Raw genomic sequence first — 2,003 nt, 5'->3', positions numbered from 1 at the left:
TTGCCTCCCGGCACCGCCTCCTTCCGGCGCCGCGAGCGCGTGCGTCCGCAGCGGCTGCGCAGAGGGCCCGGCGCCAGGTGGCGGTGCGACCTGCGGCAGGTGTGCTCCATGCGTCGGAGGGCTGCGCGCCCGTGTGTAGCTGCTGGGTACCCTGCTTAGGACTCTTGTGCGCGCGTGAACCACCGGGCCCCAGGAAACGTTCTTCACGGCTGGAGGAAAACCCCACCTCCTCCCGAGGGGCTCAGCCCCCGAGCGCGAGCGCCCCCAGTCAGCACGGTGCACACGCCCAGGAGACCGCACCTCCAGAAAGCCGCTGGGGCTTACTACCTGTGTTCTTCCTTGCTGTGAAACAGATTGATTCATCAGTGCTCAGAGCTGGTTTTAAAAAAAAATCTCTGCAAGGTCTCGTAAAACTAAAAAGGGGTAGAGATGCATCCGTTTCTGAAAGAAAAGACCCATCTTGTCCCAAATGGAATAAATACACGCACAGTGAAAAAAACTCGCCCCCAACACGTGTCCAACCATTTCACTGAGTAGAATTTTTAGGTCCTGTCCCCAAGGCGCTGATAAAAATAACTTAGACTACCAAAATAAGACTTAAAAAGCGAAAGGGGGGGCTGGGGATTTAGCTCAGCGGCAAAAGCGCCTGCCTGGCAAGCGCAAGGTCGTGAGTTCGGTTCCCGGGACCGGAGAAAAACCAAAAAAAAAAAAAAACAAAACAAAACAAAAAGCGAAAGGGAAAGCCCTTTAATAGTCTGACCATTGGTGGGGTTCAGGACCAGACCTGACGAAGATATGGCACCAGAGGCACTATGGAAGGCAGACAGCTTTATTACCCTAGCGGACTGGGGGACACCCCCGAGTCACCAGCCCTTTGTTAAAATAAGGTAGTCATTCATATAGGTTTTCAGAAGTACAAAAGACATAACAGGATATTTTATAATTGCTTACATGGGCTGGGTCCTGTGTTGTCAGGGAGACTTATTCTATGTAAGCTAATTGGAATTACTATCCTTTAACATGGGGGAAAGAATCAATCATTGTCAGAGACTGGGCAGAGGTGTCCTTGAGGCGATAACTCTCTGAGACTTAGAAGTAAGAAAAACGTCACTGGCTCTGGGAGCACCAGGGCTCATTAAGTTTTGTAGCTCTCTAATTATGAGAATCAATTGTGTTTCCCAGTCTCATTCTTAAACACATTAGAAATATACTAGTGTTAGAAATATAGGATTAAAATTTTCATAACATTTAAAATAGCCCCTATGGAGAGCCCTTCCCAGTCCTCCTCACGGCCCAGGAAGTTTATATTTGTAATCCCGTGAAAAGTTATTGGAATTCTAGCGAATCAATTCCAATCTACCACATCCAGGGCAACCCATGGTGAGAATAAAGACACTAAGACATATTTGTAGTTATGGGGAGGCAAGGGGTCCTAAGTCCAGCCATGATGATGGCTATCCGGAACAAAGGCCTAGGCCCAGGGCTGAACCCAGATTTTATTCACTTGTGAAGAAGGGAGTGGCCTGAGGATGAGTGACTGTGAGAGTGGTGGGAAGTATGCGAGTGCCGTGAGCTGGGCTAAGTAAGAGGCCTGCCATCACCTCTGCCACATGCAGAGAGAAGGATCTGCAGAAAGAGTAATCTGCATTACACAATTGAGATAGCATCTAATGTTTTGGGGTCCGTGCTTCAGCTCTGATGTGTAATCTTTGAAATCCCAGGAAGTCATAGCCTCTCTTCCCAACGCTTGATCCCAGCTGACAACGTGGAGCATTGGCTCACACATCCATCTCATCCTGGCTCACTTGAGGGAGCAACAGGGGGTCAGGGAAACATGCCTGCCATCTGCAAAGACTATCATCAGCACCTCGGCTAGACCGATAAGCGTTGCTTAAAGCCAACTGAAGGGATAAGGAAAAGTCCTAGCCAGCTCTGTACACATCGATACAAGGAAATAGGGTCAAACTCAGCCGAAATAGAGCCAATTGCTCCTCTTTCAAGGA

Source organism: Chinchilla lanigera, unplaced genomic scaffold, assembly GCF_000276665.1.
Source record: "Chinchilla lanigera isolate Chin_1 unplaced genomic scaffold, ChiLan1.0 scaffold00104, whole genome shotgun sequence".
In the NCBI taxonomy this organism is placed as follows: domain Eukaryota; kingdom Metazoa; phylum Chordata; class Mammalia; order Rodentia; family Chinchillidae; genus Chinchilla; species Chinchilla lanigera.
This window is presented reverse-complemented; position numbering follows the sequence as displayed.